Source organism: Lissotriton vulgaris, chromosome 3_1, assembly GCF_964263255.1.
Source record: "Lissotriton vulgaris chromosome 3_1, aLisVul1.2, whole genome shotgun sequence".
Taxonomy (NCBI): domain Eukaryota; kingdom Metazoa; phylum Chordata; class Amphibia; order Caudata; family Salamandridae; genus Lissotriton; species Lissotriton vulgaris.
The window spans coordinates 101,305,792-101,318,577 of NC_141689.1; the positions used below are offsets into that span (position 1 = coordinate 101,305,792).

General features: G+C 43.8%; 1 protein-coding gene across 1 annotated transcript in view; it reads right to left on the reverse strand.

The window, feature by feature from the left end:
- Window positions 1–12,786, reverse strand: part of LOC147726027 (CD209 antigen-like protein C) — a 156,475-nt gene that overhangs the window by 60,698 nt on the left and 82,991 nt on the right. The window lies entirely within an intron of this gene.

A 12,786-nucleotide genomic window follows, 5' to 3' on the forward strand; every position in this document is an offset into this window, starting at 1 on the left:
ATAATTATTGTTGCATCAGTTTTATTTGTAAAATAATTGATTGGTTTAATTATTAAATTTAGTTTTAATAATTTGATATAAACTTAATAGTGTAATGCTTAAAGTTTTTTGTCTAACAATATCATAATATTATTTTTTACATTATTTGTATTTTTAATTTTGTTCTGATATTAATGTAATATTTTTTATGGCTGTTAGAATGTTAGCGTACTTTGGCGGGGAGTATTTTTTTAAAGTTTTTTAAGTGATATTTTATGTACTTTAATATTATCTGTTCTATATATATTTAATTTATTTTGTAATAATTTAGAATAGGGAAAATGTAATTCAAGCATTATAAAATGTCATATTTACCTTACTGTTGCCTACGCTGGACTGAGAATAGTAGTTGTGACCAGATCAAAATCCAACACTTCCCACTGCTTCTTTTATTGAGGTTGGAAATAGTAAATGTAACCCTTCCAAAGTCCAACATTTTTTCTATTGTTACTGAGGCTGGAGTGGGAGTATGGTATTTGACCCCTCTAATGTCCAATGTCCATCCTGTTCCTCAGGTTGGAGTGGCGATTGTATATTTGACCCCTCAAGTCTCCAGCATTTGCCCAACTGTTACTTACGTTGGAACGATAAAAGTAAATCAAACGGCTCCAAAATCTCTCTCTTTCCCTACTGTTGATCATGGAAGAGTTGGAGTGGGAGTAGTGGATTTGACACCTCCAAATCAAATTTTTAGGATCAGATTTAGTTTTAAATATATTTTTGCTTTAATAATAAAAGGTAATTTAATGTAAGTTTTTTATTATTTTTTGTAGCAATGTTACTATTGTATAGTTATAAAAAAATTATTGTTTATACTTATAATAATTATTATTTTATTATTAGCTATAATTAATACTAATTTCATGTTATGAGTATATATTTTTATGTAATATTATGTTTAAAGGAAATCGATGTTTCAAAGGTAACATAGTGTATAATAGGTAAATTTGATATACTTACCTATTTTGACAATACTGTGCTCTGTTTGTCAATATTTGTGTCCTCAATATTGTTTGTTGATAATTTTTTCACTAATACGTTTATAGGCGATATTTTGTCATATAACTTGCGCAGTCGGGATTATATTAGCAAATACAGACTTGAGCTCAAAGCTGGGGCTGCTGTTCCACCATCATGTCAGTTGCTAAAATCTAGTTTTGAAAAACAGGAGGACTCATGTCCTTTTTTATTTAGTTAGTTAGTGTTAAACCTTACATCCTTGGTATTTTGACCCCCAACCTTTTACCTTCCATCCTCATGTTTCTGCTGACATAGTTTTTGCTGGTGTTAGGACTCTGCACACTTTACTGCTGCTAACCAGTGGTAAAGTGCTTGTTCTCTTTCCTTCAAACATGGTAACATTGTCTTACTCCCAATTGGCCCATTAGTTTTTACTACAGTGGTACCTGGTGTACCCAGGACCTGTAAATTAAAAGCTACTAGTGGGCCTGCAGCACTTACTGTGCCTCCCACTAAAGTAGCTTTTTACGCATGTCTTAAGCCGGTGTGTGCATTTTTCAAACTGCCATTTTGATCTGACAAAATAAACATTTTGCTTGGCCTAAACCTTCCTTTTTAGGTCTCGCCTAGACGAAAGCAAAAGCGAAGCTTTTTCTGTCTAGGGCGAGACAACTTATGTTATCACTTTTAGGGGAATGTGGACAGCAGACTGTCACGCGGTTCTCCTGCCGGAGATTTTACCTCGTGGGCGCGCACGGCGCCGTGCCCCATATTCCCGTGCGCAAAGACACTCACACAGCCACACTCACGCATGCGCACATACACAGCCACACGCATACAGCCACACGCATACAAAGGCACACACACACGCCCCGCCCGTCGCCCCAACTACACACACACTAGCGCACCTACACGCACACACAGAGACCCCCCACACACACACCAGGGCACCTACACACACGCACGCACACATACAGAGACCCCCCTCCCCCCCGCCGCCGCACACATACACACACACACACACACACACACAAGCGCACCTCCCTCCCCCTAGAACTAAGCCCCACTTACCGCCATTCGGGACTTCTGTAGCCGGGGCTCTCCCTCGGGCATGGGAGCCCCGCTCTCAGGCTCTCCATGGGCGCGTGCGCGGGACTTCCGAAGACGGAAGTCCCGCCCTAAGGAACTGGCTCGTCCGGCTCGTACAGGCGTCTCCAGCGACTTCCCTCACTGCTCGTCCTCGTTCTCTTTTCCATTTCTACTGAAAAGTCCGTCTTCTACGTCTACTGGTGACCCTTATTGGCTGGTCCGCGTGCACAGTATACGGGAGACGACGCAGATCCGCCCTTCGAATTTTACCAGCTCTGTCGTCCTGTATTTGTGCAGCACGTTGGGGAGTTGTACCTAGTGTTACCCTTACGAAAAGGTAAGTCATTCCGTAGGTGCCTGCCTCGTGGTTAGGGGCAATGATCAGCGCTGACTACCCATGCCTTTAGATGTTTCTAATGCGCATGCCCTTACTTTTGCATAGTGCGCATGCGGGAACAGAAACACTTTCTTTGGGCGGACAGTACTGACTGAAAAGTCATGCCTGATGTTGCCACAACTCTTCCCCATGGCAGGAAATTAATGCCCATGTGTCTTTTACTTGTTTTCAAATTTCTTTTCATGTGCATGTGTAAATATTTAGCTGTTTTGTGAAACAATACTGAAGGCAGTACATGTCCGCATGTATTTACCGACAAATGCACACTGGATCGTGGTGGGTTTTGGGGTTACTTAAAATACAACTACTCGCCCCTGTGAAAATAGCATTGTAGTGCAAGCTTGGAGCGTCACTGGCTATTTAAACTTCTTAAGGAAACATTGTTTTTTTGCACGCCCTATGCTTTAACAGAGCACAGCTGTTGGCCTGGCAGTCACGATAAGTCATCAGAATCGCTCAAAGGAAGCACCATTTTATTTTGTTTCTTTTAGAAAAAGAGAGACAGATAAATAGACGGTTGTCTGAATTCACATCTCAAAACCAGTAGAACCGGAATCATGGAAACCTATGTTGCATGTCTCTACTGCCGGTTCAGCTCCTCGACGCTGAGTCTTGAAAGAGCAGGCCACACGCCCTACAGTTCCCGTAACGTTCCATGACGTCGAGTGCATACTGGGAGCCCCTGTTTCAGCAGCTGGCCCTTCACTCGCCGTCTGCCGGGCACAGAATGTGTTAATGTGTTGTGGCTATAAAGCTCTCGCTGGTTCCCCCTTCAGGCCAAAGCTCTCCCTAAGTGTGATAACATTTAAATAAATGAAAACGGTGACCTCTATAAATTGTATGGTGGCAAGGTCTGCCGAAGCAACTGCTTCCAGGCTGCTGCAGTAGGCGCAGTAACCCGCTGATCTATTTCACCCTCAAAGACAAGAGTTGCGCCGGGGTTAATGCAGACATAAAGCGCTGTGTGCTTGGGTGTAAGGGCTCTGTACCTCCGCGATTCTGGGGGCTCTCAGTAACAACTCCTGGCAGGCGGGTGGGGGCGTTGACATGAACCACCTGAGTTTCCTTCTGACGCCGTGTGCGTCACTGGCTGTTGTAATATGTGGCCTTTATTTTAGTCCTAAATTAATCAATTAGTTAAAAAATACCACATTATACACGTAAGCTTACTTCTACCAATTAATTTAACAGTAATAAGACAATAAATATATTTAAACAGGTACATTTAGCCGTACGTATAGACTGCAAATGTCAACGTATTTAACCGCACAATATCAGATATAGGTCACTATAATGTATCCAATACTGTTACTGGAGCCCATAACACACTGGGGCAAAAACGTGTATTAAAAGAAAACAAGCATTTGCAATGCAATAGGTCTCGCATGTACGCAAGTTTAAGCTATTGGCATTGTAAATGACAATGCCTTTTATTCATGTTTTAAAAAAAAAAATAAAAGGCATTGTCATTTACAATGTCAATAGCTCAAACTTGCGTAAATGTGAGACCTATTGCACTGCAAATGCTTGTTAATGCATGTAAGTGATCCTTAGGGTTGGCCCTAAACAGCCCATAGGCCAAAGTGCAGTGTATTTAAAAAGTGGGACATGTACTTTCAAGTTTTACTTGTCCTGGTAGTATTTAATAAGTGATAACTTTCAATTGAAAGCAATTTAGCAATGTCAAGTTTGGTGTGTAAAACACTGAATTTAAAAACATATTTAATGGTAAAGCCGGATTGTAAATCACAATTCTGAAAATGCCACTTTTACAAAGTTCAGAACACAAAACAATGAACCCGGCACCGTACTACCGTACACTCCTACTACATTCATAGAGTAACGAACAGTTAACTCTTTTATGTGTTCGAATTGAATTTTTATTAGACCATTCCTGTTTTTTTAAAAGTTAATCAAAACTATTTTTTTTTACTGAAAAAGAAACATAGACTTATCAAATTCACACATGAACTTACACATACATACAATTCACAATAACATACACTTAAAGAAAAAAATGGGCTTAGAAACTGTGAAACATTATTAGCAACAGCTTGCAACATGACATAATCAGCAAATGAATTCATAAATTAATCTGATGCAAAACACATTTTTAGAAAAATATACATCATACCCATAATTAGGAATAAACATGAACATATCCAATGTTACGAACCACAGCTGGGACGCCTCCATGGTGAGGTAGCTGTTCGCGCTTTACAAAATGCTGTATTATTATTATTATATGTTATTCTAGCTCCAGCGTCAAAAGAGTATCTGAATAGTGTATCAATCCTTTATCCAATAGTTTCCTTCAACACTGACTGCATTCAAAATTAACTAAATGCCTCCCAAAATGCTAACGCGTTTCAAGACCCAGGCGAATAGTACTGGGACTATCATCAGGGCTTCATATAAATGGACCGGATATTCTAAAAAAAAACCAAAATAAATAAATCATGCAAAAACAGCGTCAAATCGAACTGACTCTCTCTCTTGTTCATGCTCCAGCTCGTTTACTCCAAGAGTTTTAGGCTTTTCTGCCACTCTTGGAGTAAATGAGCTGGAGCAGCTGTTCCAACTCTAGAAAACATGTACACACTTAGAGGTCGATTATGATTGCGGCGATTCCGCATCCTCCAGGCCGGTGGAAGCCACCGCCGGCCCGGAGGATGAGGAATCACCGCTGCGGACCTTCAAAACACCCACCGCCAGATTATGATGGCGTGGGATCAGTGGCGGACGGCAGGTCCATCCGCCGCTGATCCGCGGGGTGCTGGACTCAATTTGGTGGCAGTGTCTGCAAGACACCGCCAGCCAAATTACAATGGGCTTGAAAACATGCTTTTCCGCGGCGGATCTACCGCCGTGGAAAAGCATGTGGACAATAGCTTCTTGGGGGCCCTTGCGGGCCCCCAGGGTGTCAGGGGGTGGGGGGTGCACATGGGGGGGTACCCATGGTACCCCCCAGCATTTGCATGTACAAAGCGGCAGGCACCGCGCAGTGCCTGCTGTTTTGTGCATGCAAATGGAAAGCATGCATATTTAACCTGGCGGCGGGTGCTGCTCAAAGCAGCACCCGCCGCAATGTTAAACAGACAGGATGTGACCGCCAGGGTGGCGGTCACATCCTAATTCGCACAGAGGGAACGCCGCTGCCCCTACGGACGGTCCCTTCGCCTTGGGGGTGGCGGACGGATGCTGGTCCCTCCGCCATCCTAATAGGCCCCTTAGTTAGTTACATGTACAAGAGAGAGAGTCAGTTCGGGTTGACGCTGTTTTTGAATGAATGGTCTAATAAAAATGCCATTTGGACAGAGAAGAGAGTTGACTGTTCGTTACTCCATGAGCAGTAGGAGTGTACGGTAGTACGGAGCCGGGTTCATTGTTTTGTGTTCTGAATTTAGAATAGCCCTACTTGGCCCGGTCCTTTGGGCTTAACCTCTATAGGTTTTTGTACTTTTACAAGGTTAGCATTTTTGTATCCCAACCATTTGGTGCTGGCAGCCTGTATCCTGGGCCAGATGAGTACACACTCTCTCTCTCTCATGTAAACCCACACCTGCAAGCATGCATACAACGTACATTTAGAAGCATTGTTTGTACTTTTCTAAGATCTTGGAGAAAGGTCATATTCCAGCTGATTATACTCCATTACTAAATACACGAATAATGAATAATGAGACATAATTTACTATAAGTGTTCTAAAACATCAGAGAGATAACAAAGAGTGAACAGCACCAACCGATGTCCTTAAGGAAAAGCTCCCACTGTGTTCCTGACGCTGTTTTTGTCGCCTCTGAGGCAAGGGATCACAAAGGCAGTCCCAGGGGTCGCAAGGACCAAGCAGGGGTTGCACCTGTGACCCCTGGCGATCCCAAAATGACATCCATGCCTAGGACCTTCCTTTTGACAAAACGTATCTCGCCACTTAGGTTACGGCATTGTAACCCAAGGTGCCTACTTGATATCACTGACTCTTGTTATTTCACTAACCAGTAAGAGTCTGCCCTTGTCTGGTCCAACACCGATGCAGTTGGTTAAATTAAGGATGTCCAATGGACTGCATGCTTTATAACCTGTCTCCCAGCTACTACTGTCATCTCTTTTCTTACTAACAGACTCCAATTCCAGCTCACACTATTCATGCTTATACTTATTTTCTTAGCAAGTGTCACCGGATGAGCCACTAAAAGCTTTATACAGGCTATAATGTACTTTTGTTCTAACAATACATGTGCATCCTTTTTGTACTTATTTTGTTTTCTTTTATACATCACTTTCAACTGTATATGTTATTGGTATTGTTTTGTTTTTTCTTGTCATACTTGTAGTTTATTATCGCTCCAATGCCACTTATTACAATATTGTCTATACTCACATGTTATAATCGTTTCTGTGTCCTGACCAAGTGGACCATACTTGACTGCTGTTGATATGTAATTTTGTATGCCTACCCAAATTTGGTATTCTGCTGATATTCACCATGGCACCGTCAATTTATATTGGACTTTAAGACATATACTCTCTATGGGCTTTAATTTTAACCTTTTACCGTTTTTGCATTGCTGTTGTTCCCCCCAATATCCACCATTCCCAAGACACTTTGGGGCATATTTACAATAACTGGCGCATCCCTGCAAATCAGCAGGGATGAGCCAGTTATTGTGAGCCACAGCTCCGCCATCATGGATGCGCCACATTTACAGTGCGGCGCACCATGGTGCAAAAACGGCACAGGTGAGTTACGCATCTGTGCCGTAAAAGTGACGCATTGCTGGAGTTGTGTCGCAAGCGCGATGCAGCTCCAGCAATGCTCTGGGGGCCCTATCTAGTTAATGCTGCGTCAATCCTTACGCCTGCTTCAAGCAGGCACAGGGTTTTGACGCAGCATGGGCCCAAAAGTGACTGAGTGAAATCTTTTAGATTTCACTCAGCCACTTTTAGGAGGCGTTCCTGCGCCCGAACGACCCCCTGCGCAGGAACGCCTACATGTGGCGCAGGACATTACAACGTGACGCATCTCCCAGATGCGTCACGTTGTAAGTACCCCCGCACCATGGAGCAGGATGTGCGCCGCCGCTGCGTCACAAAAGTGACGCATCGGCGGCGTAAATGAGGCGCAAGGGGCTTGTAAATCTGCCCCTAAATGTTACTGTTCATACAGTCCTTCTGGACTGCATGTTGATTAATCACTAATGGTGCAGGTTCTCCGCTACGTGCCACACACAGGTGTTTATTGCAAATGTGATTTGTATCCAATCATTGGATTCCCTTTTCCCAGCACCCTTACAGTGATCCCGTTTCTCCCCTAGGCACACCTCACCACTTTCTATCCTCATTAATTTCAACAGCCTTGAGAAAGCCCCAGGTCTGCACTCTGGAAAGGTGCGAAACACATGTTGGCTGATGTGGTTTCTTTGAAACCTGTCTCGATCTTAAAGCCAGCAACCTTGTTTCAACAAAATAGCAGTGTTTTTGGAACACACAATATTGCATCAGATATATGATTTCCTATTCAGATTATGATCAGAGATATTACTAAATCTGATGGGACCTCTGACTTCCTTAAATAACAATAGAAGTGTGCATTATAGGGTACTGTGACCTATATTATATGCTTGTATTAATGTACATTCTATGGTAATGTGACCTGTAGTACATGATTTTATGATTGCGCATTTTAGAGTGCTGTCACATACAATTTGTGACAGTACAACTGGCGTTTTAGGGTACTATGGGTTCCATTATATGTTTCTCTGAATGTGCATTCTAGAGTACCGTGACTTACATTTTATAACAGCATTCTAGGGTAATGTGACCTACAGTATATGGTTTTATTAGTGTGCATATTAGAGCCTGTGATCTATATGTGTGACAGTAACCGTGTGCATTATAGGGTACAGCAAGCTCAATTATATTCTTGAGTCTGCATTTTAGAGTACTGAAACCTAGATACTATTAGAGTATGGCTGTACATTCTAGGGCGCGGAGACCTATATTCTATGAGAGTATGGCTGTGCATATCAGAGTACTGAAACTTAAATTCTATGAGCATATGACTGTACATTCTTGAGTCCTGAGACCTGCATTCTATGAGAGTATGACTGTGCCTTTTAGAGTGCTGAGACCTACATTCCATGAGAGTATGATTTTGCATTCTAGAGTACTGAGACCTACATTCTATGAGTATATAACTGCAGATTCCAGAGTACTGAGACCTACATTCTATCAGAGTTTGACTGTTTCTTCTAGAGTACTGAGACCTACACTCTATGAGCATTTGACTGTGTATTCTAGACTTCTGAGACCTTCATTCTATGAGGGTATGACTGTGCATTCTAGAGTACTGAAACCTACATTCTATAAGAGTATGACTGTGCCTTCTACGGTACTAGTATGACTGTGCCTTTTAGAGTGCTGAGACCTACATTCCATGAGAGTATGATTTTGCATTCTAGAGTACTGAGACCTACATTCTATGAGTATATAACTGCAGATTCCAGAGTACTGAGACCTACATTCTATCAGAGTTTGACTGTTTCTTCTAGAGTACTGAGACCTACACTCTATGAGCATTTGACTGTGTATTCTAGACTTCTGAGACCTACATTCTATGAGCATATAACTGTGCATACTAGAGTACTAAGACCTACATTCCACAACAATTAATTCTAGAGTAAGGTGCCCTACATCGGATATATGCATAACTGTGCATTCAGAAGCATTGCTGTCTATATTATACACTCTAAGCTCAGTGTTACAGTACTGTGGACCCCTGAGTCCTCATTGATATGCCACTTCTGCATAGACCTGTCTTTCCTTTTCATCCTTCGTCTTTTATTGGTCATGACCGTGGCTGGCCCTGTCACAAGAGTGTGGAGATCAGCAGAATAAATCAATTGTTATGTGGGAATCTAGGACCCTAGTGTAATTTTTCCGATTAATGCCCATATATAGGTATAATTCACCCGATCCTTATATAGGCATAGGAATCATTGCCTTATTTAGTCTTAGCCTGTGCAGCCCAAAAACGGCATGGCTACTTCCACTAAACTTCAAGAATCCACAACGATTTCTTGGAAACACCAGCCTTCAGCAGTCAGGGACTTCCCCCTGCTTGAATACTAATGTATCCAAGAACTCCTGGAGTTTTCAAGGAACTTAGGCACTAGTGACGATATTATGTCCAATCTTACGTCAAACTCGGCACCTTCAAAGTTTAAATATGCCTACATTTGCCCAGTCAAACTCACGGTGGGTTCGGAGCATATCGACTAACTACTTGCCCGACACCCTGCTGCTGCAAGTGCTGAAGGAAGCTGACCCTCCAACTGACGCACTAAGAGGACGCTGTCTTTTCTCTTGCCGAGAAATCCAGCTCCGGTGTTTCCAGGCTACCCTTGCGGGTTGCTGGGAGATCGAGTCCTGAGAGAGAGATATACAAGACCTCTATCATTCTTAGAACCAAGGTACGGAGCTGATTAGACCCTTAGAGAATTCTTGGAACAGATTCTTGGCAGAAAATTACTAGACTTAAGCTACACGACACTTACTCCTCCCTCGTACTAGACTTAGGTTAGGTACACCGGGGTAGGTGTATTTTAGAAGCACCAGTTGAGTACTTTTAGCCACTATTTTATCACTGTATGTATTTTATGTATTTTATGCATTTGATGTATTCTATGTTTATGGCTTAGAAACCATATAATGCTCTTACAGTACTATTTTATAATACTATTCGTATTATATGCATTGTACTTCTTAACTAGCATTTCGATTGTAGCAGTGCATTTCTTATGCTTAAGAAATGAGACTGTTCAATAAATACTTTTAAGGAAAACGCCCGTCTCTCTATTTCTAAGCAACTCTGGTGAAACAAAGCATGCACATCTGACTGAGTGAAATAGCCGTCTATTGTTTCCGCGACTTTAGAGATACGTTTCATTCTGGGGAAACAAATTTGTCATGTTATATGGTTGTCAGAGACTAATCTCTTCTTTTACTTTCGAGAAAGTTTCTAGTGACCTCTGAGCTAGCTGGCACTCACAATTAAGTCTAATATATTCGGCAGAGACCTAGTCGACTTAAGTCCTACGTCTAAGCTGCAGAATATATTATTCCAATGCGCAGAGTCTATTGGGAATATAGGAACTACACTACACAATGACCACTAAACAAACATGGTAGGTCAATATGGTAGGCCTACATTAAGGACACTAGAAATTATCATTATAAGACACTGTCAATGTGGCTGTCACAATTCCCCGGGCAAAAGCTGATTGCCGGGGCGTGGCTTGGACGGCAATGTGGACAGGATCCTGAGTCCGTTACCTCCGCCACTCGAGACAAATAACAGCAAGGAAATCAGCGAAACGGGCTTAAAACCCACAACAAAACCAAGGAAGCTGTGTATGAACACACAGGGCAACACGGCACACCAATGGAAGGTACTTTTGGTGAAGAGAGCCAAACAAAACTGCTGAGGAACTTTCGAGGAGGAGGCGAGCCTACAAAACAAGATGGCGGCGGGCTCCCGGTAACACGGACTAACTAGCGAGAGCGTGAGAGAGTCCGAACTCAGGTAGAGGTAAGGGCGATCGCACAGCCCTCTCAACCGAAGCCCACCAACTAACCCTACTCACCGACAAGCTAAATCAGAGAGCAGGTAGTAAACCCCAACTAGAGATATCACCGCAAGTGAAGGCGGAAACGAAACCAAAAAAGCCAGCACTGGGGGCAGCCATCTTGCGCACACGCAGAAGCGGAATGAGAGCGCAAACAACAAGAGTTTAGGACACCAATAACACAGGTCTACGGTACCAAAAGTCTACCGCTGCCGCCGGGCGGAACAACACCCGGCGCAAGCCAGGAGACCGCCAAGGCTGTTGGAGCTACGAGGGGGCACAGAGTGACGGTAGAAGTAAACTGCTGCCACCAAGCAAGTCCGGCGAGGACCGATCAACGCCGCACCAACACGATAAGTACCGCTAGCGCCCCCACCCAAAATTTAACAACAGCTGAGGCCGGTACACCTAGGAACTGGAACTCAGTGGCTAAGCCAGTGTGGGGAGTAGCAAGTCACCATCGAGACGACATCACCCCACAGGCACGGACCAGTAACAGCCACAGCCTGCCCCAAATTTCACCAGTGATACGAAGCCAAACGCAGCAGCCAAGCCGTGGGGGAGGGTGCCTTGGATAAATGGGAGACAAGCCACAACCAGGGAAACATCAACAAGCGCAGACTGCCAACTAAGGTCCTAAACAATCGGTGCAAGCACATGAGAGCACATCAAACAAGGGTTCAAACGGAGCACACTCTCTAAGCCAGCGGCTAGCAAGAAGACAAGCCAACTGCTCCACGGGGGGCCCCAAATAAGATCATAAACGTTTAACAGGGGGGTCCACTGTCGAGCAGCTAAAGCCGGGCTGGTGGGGGCAAAGACAAGAACGAGAACAATCAGAGATCCAAGCAGATTCGGGCTAGACAGGGCTAACGCTCACAAAGGGACCACAACAGAGCAGCAAAGAGACGACAGACTCCACACCTACCTAGCCAGACGGAGAGTTGGCGGAATGGCAGCACCAGAAGGTAAAAACAACCTCCAAAAAGTAAGGAAGGACCAGCCAGATTCCCATCGAAGCTCAAGAGCGACCTCAGGAATAAAAACACTCTGGAAACTATCCTAAAGAAACGAGGGGAACAAACTGGCCAAAGCAACAAAGAAATTGATAGATAACATGCAACTGGAGCTGGCGGGCATAAGAGCAGACCAAAGCAAAATGAACGACAGGCTAGAGTCAGCTGAGAAAAGAGTTGGAGACCTCGAAGACACCAGCGGACAAATGAACAAAGAACTGAGGTTTGTGATGACAACTGCCGACCACCTCCAGAAGCTGTTGGCTGAGCAGGACGATCGAAGCAGGAGGGGGAACATAGGACTCCTGGGAGTCCCAGAGGGAGAGGAAGATGCTCGGGGGTCTTGCACTGCCCTACTAGAAGCCCTACTGCCACAGCTGACGGGGCTAAAATTCGACAAGCAATTCGAGATAGACAAGGCCTATAGAGTGCCGGCAACCAAGCCCCAGCAAGGACGAGAACCGCGTCCCATCATTTGCAAACCACTGCGAGCAGACCACACAGAAGCAATCTTCGCGGCTGCAAGGAAAAGAATTTGAGATAACACAGAACTTCTCAAGACAAACAGTAGAAGTCAGGAAAGGCTTCCTAGCCCTAAGAGACAGACTCAGAAGCAAAAACATCACTTTCAGCTTCGCTGAACCGCCAAGGATGAGG